The sequence below is a fragment of the Bidens hawaiensis genome, unplaced genomic scaffold, assembly GCF_021521415.1.
Source record: "Bidens hawaiensis isolate Kalapana, Puna unplaced genomic scaffold, B.hawaiensis_p1.1 tig00005189_1, whole genome shotgun sequence".
Classification (NCBI taxonomy): Eukaryota; Viridiplantae; Streptophyta; class Magnoliopsida; order Asterales; family Asteraceae; genus Bidens; species Bidens hawaiensis.
This window is the reverse complement of record NW_027491334.1, coordinates 774,430-800,540: the sequence shown is the minus strand read 5'-3', so window position 1 is coordinate 800,540 and position 26,111 is coordinate 774,430. Positions and strand designations below refer to the sequence as shown.

Here is a 26,111-nt window from a genome sequence, read left to right as displayed (position 1 = left end):
AAAAAACATGTTAAAACATTTAATTTAATCAAATATAAAAGTTAAGTAACTTAGTTGAAACACTTTTCAATATTAAGTGACCTAATTAGAACAGTTATAAAAGTTGGTTATATTATACGAAGTTACCCCTTTTTTATTTTAGTTGAACTTGGTCAATGGTCAGCACCAAAGGCCAGAAGTAAGATTCCATATGGGCTCGTTGAAAAGATAAACCACTGTCAGGTCCGAGATAACTAATAAAATAAAGACCAAAAAAAAGCCAAAATAAAGATGGATCTCTAATTATTAAAGATTTGTGAAGTTCAAAGATTCATCCTTTTTTTGGGGCTTTTGGGCCTTTATCAGTTATCTTTGGGCTAATAGTGGGTTCTCTCTTTAAAATATTATACCTATCGCAACTTCGCAAGTCGCAACCATTTAACACAATTTGTTTTAACGAAGTTTGAGAGCAATAAATTAAAGGAATACAACTAAAGCCATCGACCTCAAAACTCCTTATCGAATATGATGAATGGTTACACGTTTGGCGAATTCACGATGCTACCCACCATTTCTTGGGAAACACATGGTTGTTCCACCGGAACCTAAAACAATGAAAACCAGTTTAGTGGTTAATATCATGACACCAAAAGGAAATTGCAAACACCGTGCTTATTTTTAGCCTATGGTATATATATTATATATATGACACACGAATTAGAAATTAGTAATCTCATCTTTTGTGTATCGGTAAATAATAATCTTAACTTTAAAAATCACTACCAACGGTCCAACCTTTCAACTAGTTATCTTTCAATGGATCTCCGTTAAAAAACACTTAATATCCTTAATTTTTTTCCCGAGTTTCAAACAGATGTTTGAAAACATTTTATCGAAAGAAGGATACAAGTTGACTGATGTAAAACTTATCTCGAAACTATGATCTAAACGATGAAACAGTGTTTCAATTCGGATGTTTGAATTTCCAATTAACAAAAATCAAGCCATATGAATCACGATTTCGAGATAAGTTTTACATCAGTCGTCTTGTATCCTTCTTCCGATGTTTGAAACTCAGAAAAAAAAAACCTAGCGAAACGTTAAGTGTTTTTTAACGGAGATCTATTGAGAGAAAAATAGTTGAAGGTTAGACCATTGATAATGATTTTTAAAGGCGAGGTTATTATCGCCAAATAAATAAAATGTGAGATAATTTATTTCCAATTTGCATATATGAAATCATATAAAGTTTTGAATAGGAAAATAACAAAAATGCTTACAAAATGACCAGCTCCGAGAATCCAGTAGAATGCAAAGTTCTCATAGGACTTAACGAATCCTTTTGTGGTGCTTTCATTTTATCCACAGTAGAGTGGCGTGCGGCATAAGCTCAAGTACGTTTTTAAACCATCCCACCTGAACCATAAGTCAAACCCACATCAATTTTTGCATCAGTTTAGTGTTTTGAAAAGGGTTATGTTATTCATACACTCTTTGGTTATCCATACACCCTACATACAATCGTATAGGGGTTATACTATCATATGAAACACACTAGAAAGTGGGTGTGTATAAATCAAAGGGTGTGTGAATAACCAGAGTCTTTGAAAATTAGACTATAACTTAACTGGTTGGACTTGATGTTTAAATGACACTGTATAGTTATTAATATAGTTAAAAATGAAACATGAGAAATAACTGTATGATTACTTGAGTTTTTTAGTCCATGCTTATGTTCCCTTGGTTGCACATATTAATTCAACCTACCACAAAAAAAGGTTACAAAATATGTAATTGATGGCATAAACTAAGTAAGTGGTGATTATAATTCTAGTTACTTGGTAAGATTTTCGCACCTGGCCGTTGTATATAGTCACATTTACTCCCTCTAACAAAAGCTCATCAACCTGAAAACCCATATAAAATTTGAATTCTTCTTTATTATTATTATAAGTGGTTTGGAATTTAGAAACCATCAAGCATTTATAGAATTTACATGCAAATTAAACTAGTCCGTCCAAAAATGCATGTAACAAAAATATTGTTTTTTTTTTCAAATTTTATATATTAGTTTTTTACAAATAACTTATGATATTTAATTTTATTTAATCTTTATAAAAAATATATGCAATTTTATTTAGTAATTTTTTTATATTTCAATAAAAATTTTACTGAAAACAAAGTTATCTTCAAATAAATTAACATTTTATATTTAAAAAAAAACTCACTCTTAAATAAAACCTATATATATTAATCTATATAAATGCCAACCAAAAAATCTTTGTGTTGCTTTCAGGTTGCTTCACATTCTTCTCAAGTCACCAGATTGCTTGATTTGTGATTTAAGGCTTTTTATGCGTTTGACCTGAATTCGTGGGTACAGGTCTCACCAAACCCGGATAATCCTTAAATGGGTTATAAAATCTCATCTGTTTGTGAAATCTTTTCATAATCAAACAATAATTTTCACGAGTCATGGGTCTCATCAAACCCGGATAGCCCTTTAATAGGTTATAATATCTCATTTACTTGTGAAATAACCTTGTAATCATCAAACAATAATTTTCACGGGTCTTGGGTCTCACCAAACCTGGATAGCCCTTAAACGAGTTATAACTTCATATTTATTTGTGAAAACTCTTTCATCATCAAATCTTAATTTAATTTTTCTCCTCCATATATTCTCCGTAGCCGTTCTATCATTTCCATCACCCGTTAACTTACAATTGCCACCCATCATCATCAACCTCCCCTTTTATGCATTAACCACCATCGTCACCTATATCAACCGCTCCTTTTTCATAAGACAAATATTGTGTTCATGTTTGTTCGTTTAAAAAAATTAACATGTTCGTGTTCGTTTATGTTCGTTCATTAAAAATCTAAAAAACATATACACATCTCAATTGAAAGAGCCCAAAGTTAAATTTTTTAATGAGCGTACAAACTAACAATATACGTATTAAATCAAAATAAAATTACGTTAAAAAAATAAAACAAATAATTTAAAAAATAAAATAGCAAAACGATTAAAAATAAACCTAAATAAACGTCGTAATACGGGAGGGCTCAAACCAGTTGAAATATCTAGGGTATGTTTGATTGGAGGTAATAGAATAAAGGAGGAATGGAATGGGATAAGGAAATGGAATGGACAAGGGAATGAAATGGATCATTACCATTCATTTGTCTTGTTTGGTTAATCTATGGGAATGAAATGAATTATTACTTTATGTTGTTTGGTATCCAAGAAAATTGTATGAATGAAATAGAAATAATAAAAACACTCCTATCTCAAAATATTTTTCTTTTACAAAAAAAAAAACAAAAAAACCTGCAATGACGACGGTGGTGGTGTGAGCTCTGGCGACGGTGGTGGTGGGGGTGGTGGTGGTAGTATTAGTAGTGATGGCAATGATAGCGTGGTGGAGACAGTGATGGTGGTCAGGCATCGACAGTGGTGGTAGCGGTGATGGTCAGGTGGCGGCGATGACAATGTTTGTGGTGGTTACGGCGACGATGGTGGCTGCGGTGGCGGTGGTTGCGTTGTAAGGTGGTGATGGCGGCGACAGTGGCGGACATGTGTTGGTGGTGGCAATGGTAGTGGTGGTGGTTGTTATAGGTGGTGGTGTTGTTGAGAAAGTACGGTGAAGAAGGAATGGAATGAAAAAAAAGAAGGGGGTGGGAAGGAATGATTTTGATGGAATGAGATTCTATATGTAATGAATGATTGCATTCCATTGAGCAACCAAACACCATCTTTTTTATTCCCACTTAATTAATCATTCCACCTCCTATCATTCCTGCATACCAAACGCTACCATAGTTTAACTAATATATTAAAGCACTACATGTTTCACACATGTCCTTCAAATATGCCATCCACATAGGATGCCAACTGATCAATTTCCATTTATATACATTCCACCTAATTAACTAATTTTTTAATTACCACTTCTTCAATTTAATACATTTTTATATTAAATCATATGACAATTAATGCATTTATTAATATTTAATATTTATTAATTATCTCAAATAAACCAATTATGATTTTCTTATAATTATATTATTAACAATTTCTAATTATCACAAGTTAGTTATTACCTAAGAAATAATAGCTGGTTTCCACATTTTGATAAATTTTCTGAATTTTTTTTACAGATGTATTACGAGTTTACGAGTCAAAAGTGTATAATCTAATATTAAAGCAAGATGATTTTTTCACATGACATCATTCTAGGGCTTCTACATAAGACGTCACGTAAATGTCATGTGAGTAGCTTCCTATTTTATCATCTTTTTTTCTAAACACAATATGGGACACGAACACTTTTAGTTATGTTATAACCCATGACTCAGTTTTTTTATTTTTTTTAACCACCCGTGTATCACACGGCTCTATCCTAGTAAAATTAATAAACCAAACTAAGTAGATATAAATTTATATCAAAATATGATAAAAACAAAGTTTAAACAAAACTTTATTTAATAACTTAGTCCGAATCAAACCCAAATCATACCACCAAGTCTTAATCAAGCCCAAATCTAATAACCATCACACCTAATACCACAAAGTCGCCAACAGTTACTAATCACTTATACATAAATTTAAATTTATTTTGATATTCGGCTCAGATTTGTTTCAATATTTATAATAAATGGCATCGAGTTTTCGCAGATTTACCTCCGCAATCCTCGGTTTCATGAAGTCGCCTTCCATGGCTGAAAACACGCCATCACTTTGCCCTCCCCATCTGTTACATAATGATGATCCAAAATATTATGCATAGCAAAAACTCTTTTGTTGCTAGTATTAATTTAAGATCTTACGTTACATTCTTCGGAATAATCTTGAGCTTCTCTCTTATCGGACCATTCATAACCTTGCCAAGATCCAGACCGTTAACTTCAGAGATCATGGCATACGGTTTCTTTTGCATTTGCCTAGGTACTTTTGTATTTGCTATAACCGGAGTACTATCTCCATAATCCAACATGAAGTTGTAGAAATCCTAAAAAATCCAATATGTCGTCATTAATTTCTATGTTTCAAAAAACAATCTGACAACATTTAAACCATATCGTACCACATAGTTACTGTTATCAAGAATAACTCCCTCAAGGTCGAACCATGAACTCGTTGCAGCTTCGTACCGGCCATCTGCTAGCAGCTGTTGTATCTTTAGAGCTAAACTGCATAAACAACACAAAGATAAGCCAACTTTTAGGCCATATGTAGACGTTTATTGATTCCAACATCATTTGAGTTTTTGTCGAACCTATTTGATTTGTTCTAGCCAACTTCATCGATTCTTGACACATCTTTAAGTAAAGGACCCCAGGAAAGCTGCAAAGATTGATCAATCGGTTTGTACTAATAGCTAGAAAGACTAATTAAAGCTTATATTTGGACGAAACAAGCATAAGTTACCACAAAATCTTCAGGAGAAATCCAACTATCACCCAAAGCAACACCTATATATTATTAAATGAGGACGTCAGCTTAATCTTTTTTTAGATAATTTTGAGCTCATGTGAAAAAACCTTTGTGCTACAAAATTTTTTTATTCTTAAAAAGTTAACGAACAAATAGTCATCTTGACCGATGAATATTCTTTCAAAGTTAACATTCATCTAGTTAGTCATCTAACGTTCATCTAATAGTTATCTTGACTGATGAGCTCATCTTGACTATTTAGATGAACGCTAATTTTGGAAAAATAAAATTTTTGAAGAAAATAAGGTTATTTTAATAAACCCTTTTTGTGTAACCATTTTTCAAAATTCTTGTTATGATACGTAGTCATACGCTTCCTTAACAAAACTAATGTTGTATAGTAAGTGTAATTAGTCACTCATTCAAAATGATTCAAGAGAATAAAACTATTACCTCCAAGTTGAAGCTTGAGTTGACCATCTTTGATAGCTTGTAAAATAGAAAGTCCAAGAGTAACCGCAAACTTCCCTCCATAAGACTCTGCAAATATGTAAAGTGGACTCTTTTCAAGTGTCGTGTTCACTGCCTTCAACAATGTAGTTAAATCTGTTGCTGCTTCCCAATCGGTTTTGACAAACAAGTCGTCATCTTCGACATAGCTAAATCCAGTCCCAACCGGACTATCCTAAAATCCCGAAACAAACATTTTACTAAATAAATGAAACATAGTAGTTTTCTATAATATTCAATGATAGTTATTTATATGAATCTCGAATCATACCACAAATAAAAGATTAGCCTTCCGTAGCCATGTTGAGTTTCGAGGCTTCAAGTTGACATTCAATGGCCCGATTTCTCCAAAATTCCCGACCCCCACCCCGGACCCACCCTAATACAACATAGGATCATAAGCAACTTGAACTATATAGAGCAATGAATAATTTTAACACTATAATATATAATAGTCAGATCGATCAATATGCATGGCAATAATGGCACTGATAAATGAACAATCATGCTGACCCATGACGATTTGTGGTGACCTAATTTTGCTTTTACCTCGAGCAGTTGCTTTTTGCGCTAACAAGTTGTATTCATTTTTTTTTGTGATGAATATTTTCTAATGAAAGTGTTAGTTTCTTTCCGTAGTTATTAATTAGTCCAACTGAATATTAGAAACACTTACAATATTTTCTACTAAGGCGTTTGCCCCACATAAGTGACGTAAGATTAAAACTTTACAAGTAGGAGTGTCCAAAATATCCGAACCCGATTAACTCGAACCGAACCGAACCCGAATAAGCTAATTCGGGTCGGGTTAAATAGCAAAATGTATTAATTGAGTTATTCAGGTTAACCCGAATAACCCGAATTGTTAATAGGGTTGGGTTCGGGTTCATTTTAGGAAAAAAGTCGGGTTTCGGGTTAACCCGATTAGTGATTATACTTAGCTTTAAATACAATGATGAAAAGGTTAAATAAGCACTATAAAGGCAATACTGTAAGCTTTTAGAGAAGTTAATTATCTGCTTGCTCATAACCGTTCGGCGGAAAGTTCATTTATGTTGTGTTTATTTAATTAAACGAGCAAACATGAATACATGTTTTCCTCGTTCATCTATGTTCGTGAACGTTCATTTATGATCGTTCGTTTAAGTTTGTTTATGTTTATTCATGTTCGTTTACATATTAATAGAAAATCATTAAATATTATTTGCATATAGAAATTATATACCCATAATATTTTTATATTTGTTTGTGTTTGTTTAAATGCGGTCATTTATGTTCATTAATGTATGTTTATGTTTGTTAATGTATGTTCCTTTATGTTCATTAACGTTCGTGTTCATTTATGTTATCTTTGTTTAATTATGTTCATTTATGTTCGCGAATTGTTCGTTAAAAGTTAAATGAATGAACACGGACATCCTTTTGTTCATGTCCGTTCAATTTGTTTACAGGCCTATATATGTAATTATAAGATAATTACTTGTAAAAGAAATTGAAAATTTAGTAGAATGAGAATTTGCTACCTACAAGTTACAAACGATAAAAATAACTTAAAATTATAAAGTAGCATGGTTAACCCGATTAACCCGACTAACCCGAAACCCGAATAACCCAAACCTTAATAGGGTCGGGTTGCGGGATAGATATTTTTTAAGGAAAACCCGACTAACCCAATCTGATTAACCCCAAACCCGTTCGGGTTGACTCGATGAACACCCCTATTTACAAGTATAAAGGCTACGTGATATTTAGGTGTAAAAAAATGTTAAAATAAGAAAACTTTTATTGGTTTTGACCATATAAACTATAATGTAGTGTAGCAAAACTACCCATGAACCAAAGAAACCGCCCCAACTTAGCCCGCGGATCATTAGCGAGCATCCGCGGGAAGAATTTGCGGGTCACATAAGGAACCTCACACGAGCAAAGTTTTCACGTGATAAGGAAGAACAGTTGCAACAAATTGTTTCTAGAAGGTTATCCCGACATTCCCTGACAGCGACATCAGCCAATAAAAGGAAGACAGTTGAACACCTTGTAATCGTCCCAAAAGGGGCCAGGCTGTCACATCTACGAATGCGCGACGCTTGTCCATTCAGGTAGATATGGAATATCTTGATAATGACAACTCTACCAATCACCTTCCTCCATTCCCCCCCCCCCTATAAATACTTGAATCATTATCAAGAGGTATTCATTCTTTCCCACTCAATCAGAGCAATTACTTGTACTTCGTACTCTTTCATTCACAGTACAGTACTTATTCTCACGCCGGATGGTGGTTACGGGAAGACTCCCTATCTTGTCCTTCCCGTAACGAGTCTCACGGTGTCTGTTTTGCAAGAACTTGACTGGAATCTGATCTCATTTGAAGTTTAGTGTATCTGTATTGGGGAATTATAGATCTGGACTATCCAGTATGAATTCCACTTCAGAGTGAGGTTCTTTATATTTATAATTGCAGTGGTGGGCCTACATAGGTTGCTACGGGTTCATAGAACTCATTGAGTTCGAATTTAAATAAGAATTATATATGACAAATATCGAGTGACCCATAAATATACTATAAGGTGTTTGAATGTGAGAAATCTAAAAATGAACCTAAGGAAAAAAATATATCTCGGAACCGTCACTGTTTACCCTGTTTACAAGAGTATTTTAGAGACTGTTACTTTTGGCTGTATGTAAAATTGCGTTTTTATTTAAAAGAAAAGGCATATAGACATATACTGGAATTAGGAAGTCAAAAGAGAGAACATGCAACTTTTTCCTTTTTATTTTTTTTCCTTAACTTATAAAACTATGTCACTGGATATCTAGTTCCAAATACATTTAACTGTAAACAAGTTTCTGATTTTTATTTACAAAGATTTGCAAGTATCCACAATGAACGTTGGTTATTTGTAAGATCAACACTGCTGACTGGTTTATGAATATGAATCGGGGCATTGAGATTTTTCAAGAAATGACGCTCCTGCTATAGTGATTGTGAAGATAAAAAAGGTGTCTGAGGTAGTAGAAGTGGTTTGTTAGTTGCTTATCATGGCTCAAGGTGTTGCTTCAAGAGTTGTGGGTGATTGTCAAATAAACTGGACCGTCTGGAGAAGAGATAATGATTTGGGATACTGAAATCATGAAGTATAGAGAATCCTGCAACATTCGACAGTGTCAAGGTTAGAGTGTGATTGCCCTTGACGGTCGACAAAGAATGGTCGTGACTCCTGAGTTTAAAGAGTGTAATTTTAGAGTTTATCAAGAATCAGAGGACTTGAATAAATTTTTGAGGGAAGTTCAATAACTTCAATCTATGTGATTTGTTTAACTTTTTTTTTTTGAGTTATTATATAAATGGTTACAAAAATGAGAAGGGTGAGAAATCATAACTAATTACCATGTGTCAAGTGAGGGACAAAAGGGAGAAAGTAATAATGGGAAAAACACATATTTTCTCTTTCTTCACATAACGAACAAGAGACAAAATGATGATCATAAAGACACAATGACGAACAAAAGACACAATAATGTGATATGAGAACGTTATCTTTAATATGAGTACCAATTGAAAACACAATTACCAGAACTTATAATATAATGTACAGAAAACCCAATTAAAAACCGCAATGACCAACCAAGAACAAAAATGTGTAAACACAATTTTTTATATGGCAATATGGTACTTATATTAAAGATAAAAAAATCTTGTTATAATGGTGATTTTTTTTAAACAGATAATTACAAATTTTGTCCTTTTGAATTACCAAAATTATGGAATGGGTCATTTTTGGAAACGAGTTTTAGTGTTTATCATTTATTTGCATATTTTCCTTGGTTTAGTGCTTTACACGAATGACCATCCATTATTTCAGCCAAGTCACCTCATGTGTGACAACCGACAAAATTACTGGTAAATCTTTCCCAATAATCTACCACATAAATCCTTGTTAAAAGTTATTTAGGTTAATCACCTAGCAATAATCATTAGACAAAAACCTTCGAGTTACATACAATTTCATTTCGTATGATCTACCCATGACAATACAGTAAAAATACCCGATATGCGTACTAGAAACTGCCCGGTAAATTCTAGATATCAGAAAAATAATTCGTACATTAAGAAATTCATAAATTGTATATTTTACGGGGAATATATAATTTATGGCGGGTAAAACACTTCATGTTATATTTTGTATCATTCCACTTGAAATTGGCATGCACTGTATGTTTACACCGGCTTTTAAGCCTAATTTAGTTGACCAGCACTGTATGTTTACACCGGCTTTTAAGCCTAATTTAGTTGACCAACACCTGGTGCAAAAAATTCTTTACCGGAAATCATATAATTTAGCTAGTAATGTTATCTCATAATTAATATGAGTAAACTACCTCAAAACTGAAATTATTTTATAAAAACGGCACGCGATAATACCCGGTATTTGACTAACTCTTTCAAAGAAAAAAATGTTATTAATAATAAAAATGGTGGGCCACAATACCCACATTTTTTCCAATCCACTACTCAAAACCATTACTCACCTCCACTCTCCACCAATTAGATCTCACATTCCTTTTCTATATAAACCCATCAACCTTCACTATTTCCTCCATCCCTTTCATTCTTCACCAAATCATTTTCTCTCTACACAACAACGCTCTTTCACCATCCCTTTCTAAGATAAATATCCATTGACATTTCGACCAAGTTTTCCGACAAAGTTTCGGGCCAAGTTTTCCGGTGACATTCCAAGAAGTATTCCGGCGACATTCTCCGGTGACGTTTTCTGGCAAGTATCAGACAAAATCTTTCGTTAAAGTTTGTTGCTTTTGCATCTTAACTAAGATTTATTCATCATAATCTCTAAATAAGCTAACAACATGCTAACATAATCAAAGGATCCCGTTTGCATGGATGGAAATAGCTCCGCATTCGGTGAATCCGTATTAACTTAAACATGAATCCCGTTTGCATGGATGGAAATACCTCCGCATTCTGTGAATCCGCATTAAGTTAATCATGGATCCCATTTGCATGGATGGAAATACCTCCGCATTCCGTGAATCCGCACTATCTTAAACATGGACCCCGTTTGCTTGGAAGGAAATACCTACGTATTCTGTGAATCAACACTAAGTTAATCATAGATCCCGTTTGCACGGATAGAAATACCTCCCCATTCGGTGAATCCGCATCAACTTAAACATGGATCCCATTCGCATGGATGGAAATACCTTCGCATTCTGTTAATCCGCACTAAGTTAATCATGGATCCCGTTTGCATGGATGGAAATACCTCCGCATTCGGTAAATCCACATTAACTTAGACATGGATCCCGTTTGCATGGATGGAAATACCTCCGCATTCTATGAATCTGCCCTATGTTAATCATGAATCCCGTTTGCATGGATGGAAATAACTGCGCATGCTGTGAATCCACACTAAAACATGGTTACATACCTGCAACTAACTTTTCTTAACATGAAATCGCTTAAAAAATTTTGTATGGTGGATATAAGTGCAACCCTAATCTTAACAGCTTTTTGACCCGATTTTGTTTCATCCGTAATTTACTAATAATTAAACCAAATGTGCTAAATCTTGATTCTATGACAAAGTTCATTGAAAGATTAATTCATCGATATAAAGAACTTTGATAAACACCTTCGTTTGGACCTCCAAACAGTCCTCTTTACAACAGTGCGCAGATTTATACACTTTTGAAAGATGGGAATTTTTGTTATATTTTGGGGATCCAAATCAGAAACTTTTCTAAATAAAAGATGTTCACAACACAACAAACTAATAAACTGTAGAAATTTATAAAATTTCGTTGATATTTAATATTTTTAACAAATCCGAACATCCGGGTCAGAATCTGTCCAAATCCGAAATAAATGTTACCAACACCTCAACATCACAACCTTTACCTATTAATTTCTCTTTAAGGCCTAACATTCTCGTAATACAACCCCACCCTAAATTAAGTTGTTTAATTCTTTAGGGCACCAACAACAATTCATGGGTACATAAGTGAACTTTTGCGTTTAACCTCTTATTCAAAGGTGAGTTTTCACGGCCCGTTTTACTTGTTTTACTGTTTTACAAACTCGGGGGATAAACATACCTCAAACATCACTTCGTTATTACCATGATAACACCAAAAGAAGCAGCATAACTGGATTTTGTGAATATATGAGACAGATACATTAGAGCTCATTAAGTCCTCAACAATAATATACAACCATTAACTATGCATTAGCTGTGGAAATATGAATAGTACTATTGGGATTGACAACCCCCAGTCATGGTTGGTCGCGCTATTCGTTGACTTACCTAGTCAAATGATTGTATATTATCTAAGTATATCATGTGGACCGCCACATGAAGAGGCAAAAGGAACCTGTCAGGCTTGGTTATAGACTCATATATTGCAACTCGTTGTTTTAGCTAGACCACAAGAATCCAACTAACTTGTTTTGGCTATCTTAACATACACTGTGATTTTTTATCATCAATGGTTTTCCATTTTTCATATATATAAACATGTGAGCACACCAACATTATATTGACTTTTTAAGTATGTTTCTCAGGTACTTAGGCGATGCTGCATGGGTAAACTACTTAGGAAAAACAAGCATGTCATGGATACGCTTTTAAGAGATTTAGCTAGTATAACTCAAGTCACTAGGTTGTATTTGAGAAATCTTTGAAATTACTATCTTTTAAATTAAATAAATTGGTTGTAAACTTTAAACTTTTATGTATCCAATGCATGTTTGTGTTTGCAATAGTCATATGCTTGTTGAACCATTTTACGTCTCGCCCCGTGATTTCGCCTTGGCGGGGTGTGACAGATTGGTATCACAACCATTGGTTATAGCGAACTAGGAGTCTTTACACACCTAGACTATAACTTAAATGACTCATTAAGCATTTACCCTTGCAAGCATATAGTGTGCATACCATAGGAATATATCATTAGGAGACAAATCCATCTAGTGTCGAGGGCGACTGTCTACGTTCTATGCCATGTTATGACATTATTCTAAAATATTGTCTTATTTATTTTACTAGAAGAAAGAACATGCCACCCAGAAGAGACACTGGTACCGACACTAGTGGAAATAACCAATTGACCCCTAAACAAATTGAAGAACTTATAAACCAATGAGTGGCAGCAACCCTAGCCCAACAAGGTGCGAACCAAAACAATTCGGGTAATGGATTTGGTAGTGGTAATCGTGCTGGAGAAGCTGACCCTTCTCAGAAGGGGTGCACTTACAAGTCATTTCTATCCTGCAACCCCCGCGGCTTTATGGGTATTGAAGGTGCTGTAGGCTTAATGAGATGGATTGAAAATACGAAGTCAGTCTTGATATTAGTAACTGCGCATGGTTAGATGCGCCGCTTGTACCTTCACTGATAAAGCGCTAAACTGGTGGAATTCTCGGGTCAAAACCCTTGGAAGAGAAGTCACATCTCACTCTCATGGGAACAATTTAAAGATATGGTGATCGAGGAGTACTGCCCCCAGAACGAGCTGCAGAAGATTGAGTCCGAGATGTGGGAGCTGAAGATGATCGGAGATGATATAGCTTGTTATACTGACCGATTCAATGAGTTGTCAACTCTAGTGCCTCACATGGTCACCCCAGAATACAAACGAGTAGAAAGGTACTTGTGGGGTCTTGCAACCCAAATTCGAGGTATGGTAACCTCGTCCAATCCGGTTGAATCAAAGAGTGCAATAACCCTAGCTCACAAGCTAAGAGACGATGCCGTTCGTGATGGGTTAATTGACCATAAGGGAACCCAAGTAACAAATTTGATAGAAAAGAGGAAGTGGATAGGCAAATCTGAAAACAAGTCGGGAAAACGCCCATTCAAGAAACAGGAAGCGGTAAAAGCCTTTGCAGCTAACATTGTTGAGCCCAAGAAGTACCAAGGGCCCCTCTCCAAGTGCAATAAATGCAACTTCCATCATGAGGGAACTTGTGAAATGCTCATTGTCATAACTGCAAGCGTATTGACACCAAACACAAAACTGCCACAATGCCCAGTCCAAAGCAGCATGCTTTGAATGCGGTGCAACCGACCACTTCAAGAACTCATGCCCTAAGCTTAGGAACCAAAACAACAATCAAGAACGGGAAAGAGCATTTGTTTTAGGTGTTGAGGATGCACGCCAGGACCCTAATACTGTCACGGGTACGTTCCTCGTAAATGATCACTATGCTTCTATACTATTCGATACGGGTGTCAATGTGAGTTTTGTGTTGAACAATTTTAAATCTTTACTCGGTATTAAAGCTAGTAAATAAAACCAATCTTATACCATAGAACTAGCTAACGGAAAATGTATCGAAACTAGTAAGATCGTCCGTGGTTGTACTTTGTACTTAGAAAACCATCCCTTTAGTATAGACCTCTTTTTAGTCAAACTCGGAAGTTTTGACATTGTTGTTGGCATGGATTGGTTATCGAAGAACCATGCGGAGATTGTTTGCTTTGAAAAGTTAGTTCACATTACAATTTCGGGTAGAGAAATCCTTTCAATCCAAGGAGAGAATAGTGGAAGTAGATTAAAGATTATAAGTTGCATGGAGACTCGAAGATATCTAAGAAAAGGCTATTGTGCATTCTTAGCTCATATTGTCAACAAGAAACAAGAGGAACGATGACTTAAAGATATCCCGATTGTCAGGGACTATCCTGAAGTATTTCCTGAGGACTTACCTGGATTACCACCACCCCGGCAAGTCGAGTTCCGTATTGATTTGGTGCCAGGAGCGGCACCGATCGCGCAGTCACCTTATCGCTTAGCACCATATGAATTGTCCCGTCAGTTGCAGGAACTTTTGGATAAAGGGTTCATCAGACCAAGTTTCTTACCATGGGGAGCTCTGGTCTTATTCGTCAAAAAGAAAGATGGTTCCTTTCGAATGTGCATCGATTAATGAGAATTGAACAAAATCATGGTTAAGAATCGATATCCACTCCCAAGGATAGATGATCTGTTCGACCAATTACAAGGTTCAAGCTTCTACTCATAAATTGACCTGCTATCAGGATACCACCAATTGATAATCCAGGAGGAGGATGTCTCCAAGACAGCCTTTAGGACTTGTTATGGTCATTACGAGTTTCTAGTCATGCCCTTTGGCTTGACAAATGCACCAACAGTGTTCGTGGACCTTATGAACAGGGTATGCAAGCCCTACCTGGATAAATTCGTGATTGCTTTTATCGATGATATATTAAAATATACACACGAACCAGAGAGGAGCACGAGCAACATCTAAAATTGATTTTGGAACTACTTAGGAATGAGAAATTGGATCCGAGAGGTGCATTTCCTTGGACATGTCATCAAAGAAAAAGGCATACATGTAGATTCATCCAAAATTGAGCAATCAAGAAGTGGGAAGCGCCAAAGACTTCGTCCGAGATACGTCAATTCCTAGGTCTAGCTGGATTTTACCGTCGATTTATCGAAAATTTCTTCAATAGCCGAACCTTAATGTTAACCCAAAAGGACAGAAAGTTTTATTGGGGAGATAAACAAGAAACAACCTTTCGACTATTAAAACAAAAACTGTGTTGTGCGCTAATATTTTCCCTTCCTAAGGGAATTAATGACTTCGTTGTATATTGCGACGCATCACACCAAGGACTTGGCTATGTCTTAATGCAAAGAAATAAAGTTATTGCTTACGCATCTCGACAACTCAAGGTGCATGAGAAGAACTATACTACCCATGATTTAGAATTGGGCGCCGTAGTTTTTGCACTAAAGATTTGGAGACACTACCTGTACGACACAAAATGCACCATCTTCACTGACCACAAAAGCCTCCAACATATTTTTGAACAAAAAGAATTGAACATGAGGCAACTTCGTTGGGTTGAACTACTAAACGACTATGATTGCAAGATCAAGTATCATCCTGGTAAGGCAAATGTCTTAGCGGATGCCTTAAGTAGGAAAGAACGAGTTAAAACCTTGCGCGTACGTGGTTTAGGGATGACTATTCACGCAAGTCTTACTGCCCAAATCCGTGATGCACAACATAAGGCACTCAAAGAGGCGAACTTGAGGAATGAAGCTTTACGAGGCATGGTTAAACAACTGGAGCCAAAGGCAGATGAAACTTTCTATTTTCTGGATAGAATTTGGCTACCAAGTTTCGGTAACTTGCGCGATTTAGTGCTAGAGGAAGCCCATAAGTCTAGATACTTGATTCATCCAGGGTTTGATAAGATGTATAAAGATCTTAAAGAGCTATATTGGTGGCCCAACATGAAGGGAGACATTTCCGAGTACGTCGGTAAATGTTTAAGGTGTTCAAAAGTTAAAGTGGAATACCAAAAGCCGTCGGGACTTTTGCAACAACCAGAAATACCACAATGGAAATGGGAGCATATTTCCATGGATCTCATCACAGAACTACCCAAGACCTCTAGCGGGTTCGACGCCATTTGGGTAATTGTTGATCGATTAACAAAATCCGCACATTTTCTACCTATTAGAGAAGCCGACAAGACCGAGAGATTAGCATGGATGTATATCAAGGAAATAGTGACAAAACATGGATTACCCATCTCTATCATCTCAGATAGAGATAGTCGTTTTGTGTCAAATATTTGGCAATCACTACAAGAAGCACTAGGCTCGCGCACTGGTATGAGCATGGCATATCATTCTCAAATGGATGGTCAGAGTGAAAGGACTCTCCAGACTTTAGAAGACATGCTACGAGCCTGTGTGATCGACTTTGGTGGAAATTGGGACACTCACTTACCTCTGGCTGAGTTCTCTTAAACAATTATCACGTTAGCATTAGAGCAGCCCCATTTGAGGCATTGTATGGTCGAAAGTGTCGCTCCCCACTCTGTTTGGCAGAAGCTGGCGATAAACAATTAACTGGTCCTCAAATTATTCAAGAGACCACAAATAAGATTTTTAAGATCCGCGACCGATCGAAACCACCACGTGATATACAGAAGAGCTATGCTGACAACCGCCGGAAGCCATTAGAATTTCAAGTTGGAGACCGAGTTCTGTTAAAAGTATCACCTTGGAAAGGAGTCATCAGGTTTGGAAAGCATGGAAAACTTAGCCCCGTTATGTCGGATCATTCAAGATTACAGATCGAATTGGCCCGGTGGCTTATCGACGCAAGCTACCGTTAGAACTTAATAATGTACACAATGTGTTTCACGTATCAAACCTAAAGAAATGCCTAGTAGATGAGATATTGATAATACCACCTAATAAAGTTCATGTAGATGATAAACTTCACTTTGTTGAAGAACCGGTCGAAGTTACTGACTAGAAAGTGCAGAAGCTTAGACAAAACCGTAAAAAGTTAGTCAAAGTGAAATGGAATTCTAAGCGTGGTCCCCAGTTCACGTGGGAACGAGAAGACCAGATGAAGCGAAAGTACCCACACTTTTTTCCGGTTAAATTAGAATCGAGCACCAGGAGAAAAATTTCGGGACGAAATTTTTTTTAACTAGGGGAGAATTCGACAACCGACAAAATTACTGGTAAATCTTCGCCAATAATCTACCACATAAATCCTTGTTACAAGTTATTTAGGTTAATCACCTAGTAATTATCATTAGACAAAAACCTTCGAGTTACATACAATTTCATTTCGTATGATCTACCCATGACAATACAGTAAAATTACCCGATATGCGTACCAGAAACTTCCCGATAAATTCTAGAAATCAGAAAAATAATTCGTATATTAAGAAATTTTAAATTGTGTATTTTACGGGGAATATATGATATATGGCGGGAAAAACACTTCCTGTTATATTTTGTATCATTTCACTTGAAATTGGCATGCACTGTATGTTTATACCGGCTTTTAAGCCTAATTTAGTTGACCAACACCTGGTGTAAAAAATTCTTTTCCGGAAATCATATAATATTAGCTAGTAATGTTATTTCGTAATTAATATGAGTAAACTACCTCAAAACTGAAATTATTTTATAAACACAGCACGCGATAATACCCGGTATTTGACTCACTTTTTCAAAGTAAAAAAATATTATTAATAATAAAAATGGTGGGTCCCAATAACCACCTTTTTCCAAACCACTACTCAAAACCATTACTCACCTCCACTCTCCACCAATTAGATCTCACATTCCTTTTCTATATAAACCTATCAACTTTCACCATTTCCTCCATCCTTTTCATTCTTCACCAACTTATTATTTCTCTACACAACAATGCTCTTTCACCATCCTTATCTAAGATAAATATCCGGTGACATTCCGGCCAAGTTTTCCGAAGAAGTTTTCGGTCAGGTTTTCCGGTGACGTTCCAAGAAGTATTGCGGCGACATTCTGTGACACCTCGCTCTCCATGTTAACACCGTCAACCCAAGTCCATTATATTAACACGTCACGCATAATATATACACGAGTCGGTAACAAGTCACACACATGAGTCCTATGGTAAGCGTTGGTGATTAATGTTGAACCGGTTACGTTAATAACTTGTATGATTTAGTTTTTGCATTATAAGTGATTATGTGTTAAATGCTTATCCATATTATAATTAGTGTTAAAAGTCTAGTGTAAAAAAAAATAAAATTAAGCTCTCCACGCGTCTTATAGCCCAAGGCTTCAGCCTCCGCGCGGCTCTGGGGCGACCAAGTCGGGAAAATTTCTTTAAAACCTAATTTTCAAACCCTAATCACCCCATAACCCTTCCAGCTGTCATTGGACGAAAAATATGAGTTCTTGGGTCACTTTGGGAGCTTGTGGGTGATTAGGAAGATTAGGGGTCTTCAACATCATTGTATGATCGTTAATTGTAAGTGGTTCATCGATAATAACTCGTTTACATGCTTGTCTATTGTTTGTGTTGAAAAACACTAATAAGATATGAAATATTTCTATAATATGGAGGTTTTGTGATGGTTGTAATGATGTTGGTTTGTTTATTGGTGTGGTAGAACATTAGGGTTGTCGTATACATGATTATTGATCGATCTTCGTTGAAATCAAAATGCTGACAGCTTTGTACTTGCTTATTGTTTTGACAGTAACTTGATGATAAACGATGGTTTTTAATATATTCTTGATTCTAGGATATTGTTCATCGAGTCTAGTTTCCATAAAGTTATGAATTGTAATTTTTGGATATACAGAATATAGGTTTTATGATTTTACAAGATTGCATGTCTAATCTGATTTGGGAAGATGTTTTCTGGTCTAACTTCCTGACATCATAACTTAAGATTGACAAAGCCAAATAGGTTGGTTCCACTTCTGGAAATTAGTATTATGATTTAGGAGACAACAAAATTGTCCTTGCATAATTTGGATAAATGAGTTGAGATAACCATGAAAATAGTTTTTGTTGCGCAATCTGCTGAACTGTTTGTACCTATTTGCAATGATTGAATTATTGTAAGCTTTTCTTATATGATAAAACTATAATAAAAATTGTTTGAGAAACCTAATCCATATATTCTACTGAGAGAAATTTTGTAGAATTTATCTTTGAGTTTTGCATAGTGAATAAAATCAGTTTGTATATGCTAGAATCTGCCTTGTTAACTGAATGATCATAAGTTAGGTTGTATAATGAATATTTGGTTACTTTGCCATGAAATGATGTGTGGATGCATGTTAGGACTTTTATTACAGTTGACATTACTTAATATCACCAACGAGTCATCGGGTCAAGTATATGTTTGTGTGTGTGTCTATACATGATTCTTAGAGTCTTGTGTTGTTAAACACATTCTCATAACATAAACACTTGTACTAGGTAGCAGATAACGAGTCAAGTGCATACCTTGGTTTGAGCAAAGTCTATTATACGCGTCATCAGGTGAGTTCATGTTTTTTTCCTAGTTGTTTTCTGGATTGAAAACAACAAAACTATTTTCGTATACTTGTTTTCTGGATTGAAAACACAAAACACTTTCCTTACTTGTTTTCTGGATTGAAAACACATACATAGTTACATACTGGTTTTCTGAAGGAAAACGGTGTGACACGTTTTGGATTTATGTATTTCTTATATATCACAAGTGTATACTAGATGCCCTCATATCACTTAAAGTCCTTACATACCTTGAACTATTAGGATGGAATCACGGGGAAATTTAAATAGTACTACTGGGTTTGACAAACCCCACCTACTATAACTCGACTGGAGGTCGAACGGGTGTAAATTGTCCTAACATACATCGCCAGTGTTTTGTGATAGACCTGGTAAGAAGGCGTACAGACAGTCACCTTCGGTTCAAACGTCTAGTAGCTTGTAAATTTGTTAGCTACCCTGGTATATTTGAAAAGTGCTAAATCTACATCACTACTTATGCTACATATACTATCTATACTATATATATTACTTTTTACTACAAATTATGAACTCACCAACCTCGTGTGGACCTTTGAGTATTTATACTTGCCTAGGTTGCTATGTATGCTAAGGAGCGGGTTGCATTGCATATGTCAAGAGTCACACTTGTCGCATGAACTTTTATTTCACATTGTTTATATATGATGGGTTGTGCGTGTTCAAACACATGGTTTATTGTTTATCTTAAAACACTTACTTTAATGCTTCCGCAACACTTTTAAATTGTTGGTTCGGATTTTGTTTTCTCAAGTTTGAATGAGACTTAAATAAATGTTTTGAATACCTTAATTTGGTTGTTTGGTAACGAATGAGCTAGATCCTGGTATGTCACACGCCTCGCGGTAAAACTCAGTTAGTACAAATTTGGGGGTGTGACATATTCTCTGGTGACGTTTTCCGGCAAGTATCCGATGAAATCTTTCGTTAAAGTTCGTTGTTTTTGCATCTTAACTAAGATTTCTTCATCATAATCTCTAAATAAGCTAACAACATGCTAACATAATCAAAGGATCCTGTTTTCATGGATGGAAATACCTCCGCATTCGGTGAATCCGCATTAACTTAACATGGATCCCGTTTGCATGGATGGTAATACCTCCGCATTGTGTGAATCCGCACTAAGTTAATCATGGATCCGATTTGCACGGATGGAAATACCTCCGCATTCTGTGAATCCGCATTATCTTAAACATGGACCCCCGTTTTCTTGGAAGGAAATACCTCCGTATTCTGTGAATCCGCACTAAGTTAATCATAGATCCCATTTGCACGGATAGAAATACCTCCGCATTCGGTGAATCCGCATTAACTTAAACATGGATCCCGTTTGCATGGATGGAAATACCTCCGCATTTTGTTATCCGCACTAAGTTAATCATGGATCCCATTTGCAGGGATGGAAATACCTCTGCATTCGGTGAATCCGCATTAACTTAGACATGGATCCCGTTTGCATGGATGGAAATACCTCCGCATTCTGTGAATCCGCCCTAAGTTAATCATGAATCCCGTTTTCATGGATGGAAATACCTACGCATGCTGTGAATCCGCACTAAAACATGGTTACATACATGCAACTAACTTTTCTTAACACGAAATCGCTTAAAATATTGATAAGGTGGATATAAGTGCAACCCTAATCTTAACAGGTTTCCGACCCGATTTTTTTTCATCCGTAATTTACTAATAATTAATCCAAATGTATTAAATCTTGATTCTATGAAAATTTTCATCGAAAGAAGAATCCATTGATATAAAGAACTTTGACAAACACCTTCGTTTGGACCTCCAAACAGTCATCTTTACAACAGTGCACATATTTATTTTGAAAGATGGCCATTTTTCTTATACTTGGGGACCCAAATCAGAAACTTTTCTAAACAAAAGTTGTTCACAACACAACAAACTAATAAAATGGAGAAATTTATAAACTTTCGTCGATATTTATTGTTTTTAACAAATCCGAACATCAGGGCAGAATATGTCCAAATAAGAAATAAAGGTTATCAACACCTCAACATCATAACCTTTACCTATTGATTTCTCTTTAAGGCCTAACATTCTCGTAATACAACCCCACCCTAAATTAAGTTGTTTAATTCTTTAGGGCACCAACAACAAATCATGGGTACTTAAGCGAACTTGTGCATTTAACCTTTTATTCAAAGGTGAGTTTTCACGGCCCCTTTTTATTTGTTTTACTGTTTTACAAACTTAGGGGATAAACTACCTCAAACATCATTTCATTATTACCATGATAACACAAAAATAAGCAGCATAACCGGATTTTGTGAATATATGGGACAGATACATTAGAGCTCATTAAGTCCTCAACATTAATATATAACCATTAACTATGCATTAGCTGTGGATATATGAATAGTACTATTGGGATTGACAACCCCCAGTCATGGTTGGTCACGCTATTCATTGACTTACCTAGTCCAATGATTTTATATTATATAAGTATATCATATGGACCGCCACATGAAGAGGCAAACGGAACCTGTCAGGCTTGGTTATAGACTCATATATTGCAACTCGTTGTTTTAGCTAGACCACGAGAATTCACCTAACTTGTTTTGGTTATCATAACATACATTGTGATTTGTTATCATCAATGGTTTTTCGTTTTTCATATATATAAACATGTGAGCTCACCAACATTATGTTGAATTTTTAATTATGTTTCTCAGGTACTTAGGCGATGCTGCATTGGTAAACTACTTAGAAAAAACAAGCATGTCATGGATATGCTTTTGAGAGATTTAGCTAGTATAACCCAAGTCATTGGGTTGTATTTGAGAAATCTTTGAAATTACTGTCTTTTAAATTAAATAAATTGGTTGTAAACTTTAAACTTTTATGTATCCATTGCATGTTTGTGTTTGCAATAATCAAATGCTTGTTGAACCATTTTACGTCTCGCCCCGTGATTCCGCCTTGGCAGGGTGTGACATTATATGAGGGAATTTTAGTCTTTTTAATCTTTTAAGGGCTATCTATGTAACTAGCAAGGGGCTGTATATGTCAAAATAAAACCCTTTATCTTCATTGGATTTTCTTTATTGTTAGGTTTTGTAGAGGGTTTTTGGCGTACGTGACTTTGACACACCATGGTTGGATTTGATGTCGCCGGTTTTTGTAGAGTAAAAACCTAATCGAATGGTCCCCTTTAATAATTGTGTGTAAGAGGTGCACACTTTCATAGTACAAAACTGAATTTAAGGGACTACATTTAAACCCTTCATCATCTTATTCCCTTGCCAGAAAAACTCTAGGTAATCAATTATCGACTTCTGTTTTCGTTGCTTAGGGTTTCTAATACAAACCCTATGCCGTTGATTTTGTGACATGAGGCTGTGTTGAGATTCAAAATTGGATGGTAGTATGGTGGAATTAAGCAATGGTCAGAGGTTCTCAAACCCGATTTCATGCATTTGTTGAAGTGGGAGTGGCCAGAGGTCTTGTTGATAGTGGTGGAAGACGCTTTTGTTGATGGTGGTGGTCAGCACTTCTGCTGATGGTGGTGGCTGGTGCTTTTGCTGATAGTGGTAGCCGATGGTTCTATTGATGGTAGTGGTCGGCGCTTTTGCTGATGATGGTGGTGGCCAGCGATTCTTTAACGGTGGTGGTTGGGTTGGGAGGAAGGAGGCTTGACTAAGATGAAGAAGATGCATATGATAGGGTTTAGTGGTGGTCCCGTCATACTTGATTATTTTATTCATTTTATTTATTTTGGCTTTTTTTAATAATAAATATTTAGAGGTAAAATTACCGCAATGCCCTCATATGCCAAACACATGTCAATACTTAACTGAAATAATGCATGACCGTTAGTGTAAAAAATTAAAACCGATGAAAATATGCAAATAAAAGATGAAGAATGAAACTCATTTTCGAAAAGGATTCATTCCATAATTTTGGTAATTCAAAAGGACAAAATTTGTAATTTTATCTTTTAAAAGAAAAAATTGTTATATGAAAAAGTTATGAAAGTTTTAAATTGATTGGGAAATTGATATCTTGGATGCCATTATATGGATTATTTCATTTATGAGGAAAGTGAATACGGTGCTGTTAGACGTCCAAGCTTACACGTGAAACCCATCAAAACTACGTAGTTTTGATTAAAGGTTTCCTAAAATTCCTCATATAACTAATGTAGTTATCCCTTTAGTTCTTTCCCTTCAACTCTTACTCCATTACGGGCTTTGGAAATGGGCTTGGACCCGGGTATCAATTCATGATGGTGAATCCACCACCACTTTGGTGGTACTCCTAGCAGTTCTTCACAAAGGATTTTGAGATGAAATCAAGATGATATGGAAATCTTAAATGCATTATTTAGCTATCCAAGGGTAGGTGTAATGTGAGTTAGTTAACAAATAATTCACACGGAACTATTAGATCCATAGCGTTAGTTCATCATCATCCGTCTCTTTTGTTTTACATGGACATGGGTTTTTCTTTTCTTAAGTAATTATGGGTTTTTCTTTTCTCAAGTAATTAATGGGTTAATCTTTAAAACCTTGTATTATTATATGAGATTTTAGTTAAATGAGGAATTTTAGGAAACCTTTGATCAAAACTACGTAGTTTTGATGAGTTTTACGTTTAAGTTTGGACGTCTAACGGCACCGTATTCACTTTCCCCTTCATTTATATCCTTTTCCTCATTTTTTTCCTTTCAAATTAATCACAATCATTCAAATCTAACATCAATATATTAGATTGCTTTCATACTTCACCTTTTTTACATACTTTGTATTTTAAGCTAACCCGATTTTTTGTTTTTAAAATTTTTGGTTTTCTTTGTATTTGATGTTAGACCATCAAGTTTTGGTATTTTAGCTTCGTTTTTAAAGTTTATTAGGTGATTCTTTTAATTTTATCATACATGGTTTAATTTAATCATACATGGTTTGATTAAAACCTAATATAAAAAAAGGAACTATAATAAGTTACCCACAGAAGATAAAAAAAAATGGAAAAACAGTGGGTTAATTGAAGTAATTAAAAAAATGGAAAAACAGTGGGTTAATTGAAGTAATAAGAATCATTAACAGATTAATTGAACAATAAATAAAATAAGTTAATTATAATAGATTAGTTAAAAAGCAAGAAATAAAGTAAAACATTTATTTGTTAAGCAAAGAAAATCATATTTTCTTTTTCTTTTTTAAATCTCCTTTAATCATTGTTGTAAGCAACACTTGATCACTCACTTGAACCTAAAACCGTTTCTTTTTTAAACCCAGATGTTTAATACTTTGACTTTGTCAAATGATCACCACCACCCAATTGATTAATAATTCTTTTTTTGCTAACGCTTACTCGGAAAAAAAAAATCCATACACTTAATATCATTCTTTCCAACAAAACCAAAGATTAAATACAAGGGTCAATATTATTTTCATATTCATGAGTTCATTTGATTTAACTGTTGTATTTTGGGAGACACGTGTATAGACGGACAATTTGTTTAATTTTTTTAAACAGCAAATGCATTCTTAAAATTTACTCTTAAAATCCATATAACTTTGTGGGACTCTCGAACCCACTTTATTTTAATAGGGGATAAACAAATGATGATACTAGATCAACCAAATCTTAGCATTGTTCAAATCTTGCAGTTGTAGATATTGATCTGAATTGTTGTATATTTTTTATGTACATTAATGTTACTGCTAATAATATATTATATCATTTCTTGTAAAATAAAAATAATACTTTATTTATTTTATAAAGGAGAGATACTATTTTGTTGAGTGAGTGGCGACCATGCATGTAATATAATTGGCATGCCTAATCCCGGAAAATGACATGAAGAAACAATATTGGTTTTTAGTTGGTCCATGGCGAAACCATTTACCATACTTTAAGCACAATATTAATAGCTAATATTACTTGTGAGAGTAGAAAGATGCTTCAATGCGATATTCTTTCTAGTTCGGTACTTACAGGACCTCCTTGAAGCCATAGAATCGTTGGCCAGGGCTTCGACGGTTCTTTTGCTCCATTAATTGGGCTCTTGTAAAACCACCAAAACATGTGTGCCCCTAAGAAGTAAACAACGGTAAATAACAGGTTGTGGTTTTACATTCCCTAAACAGTGAAACTAATCATTGAAACATAAAAACCTACTAGGACGAACTTCAACGTAGCCCCATGCTTCCGATCCGTCAATAGTTCCACCCAAACTATTTTCTATTGAACTAACGGAAGAAACAAAACCTAGAATGCAAAGAAAGAGAAGCGCTTTCTTGGTCACCATCTTCATGACGT

The 26,111-nt window shown here is 35.2% G+C and overlaps 1 pseudogene across 1 annotated transcript; it reads right to left on the bottom strand.

Annotated features, from left to right (window-relative positions):
- Positions 1-493: 493 nt before the first annotated feature.
- On the bottom strand, positions 494-26,111 carry LOC143629345 (serine carboxypeptidase-like 51; annotated as a pseudogene). The gene is made up of 12 exons (XR_013152935.1): positions 25,971-26,111; positions 25,788-25,885; positions 6,201-6,308; positions 5,873-6,104; positions 5,414-5,457; positions 5,262-5,329; positions 5,070-5,175; positions 4,813-4,994; positions 4,667-4,736; positions 1,690-1,886; positions 1,260-1,395; positions 494-584 (listed from the first exon to the last, which is right to left on the bottom strand). The product of XR_013152935.1 is annotated as a serine carboxypeptidase-like 51 (transcript).